Source organism: Metopolophium dirhodum, chromosome 3 (genome assembly GCF_019925205.1).
Source record: "Metopolophium dirhodum isolate CAU chromosome 3, ASM1992520v1, whole genome shotgun sequence".
Lineage (NCBI taxonomy): Eukaryota > Metazoa > Arthropoda > Insecta > Hemiptera > Aphididae > Metopolophium > Metopolophium dirhodum.
Genome location: NC_083562.1, coordinates 39,569,610 through 39,570,286, shown reverse-complemented (window position 1 = coordinate 39,570,286; position 677 = coordinate 39,569,610).

Below are 677 nucleotides of genomic sequence, written 5' to 3'. Positions count from 1 at the left end.
ACGATGACACGACGGACCAATGGACGAAACGTTTTTCAAAGACAACGTAACCGGCGATAACGGCGGCATAGCTATAATAATAAGTTTGTCTGGACGGACGGCGAGGAGGGTCAAGGTTTATAGATAATAATATAATATATTATTATTATTATTATTTTATATTATTATCTAAGCTCTTGGAGGAGGGTTCCCCGTACAGTAGGGCCAACCATCAACACGGCACCCGAAAAATAATCATTAACTTTGGACAGCTACATTAGTTATCTGAAGTTCTACTGGACCGATTTTCATGATTTTTTTCAAACACAAGTGCTCAGTTTGCAGATGAGCCCCATCTAATGAGAAAAGTCTGAAAATGTATCAATTAAATGGTTTTTGGAAATACTTGGTAAGTTATATTTAGTAAGTTTTCCGCGCAGTTGCGTAAAAGCGACACACATCTTTACAGCCCCCCCCCCCCACCCCACTACTCCAACGTCTACTGCAGTACTGCTGCCGCTGCGTCGTCATCGCCGGCAGTGAGTGGTGACGTTCGTTATTGCTGACTGGAGTATACATGACAAATTATTATTATATTAAATAAAACATATTATATTTTGTCGTGGGCGTATACATTTACATTTTGCACGCACGTAATCCTAATATCCTATGTCTACTGCTGCGTTATCGTCGTCGTA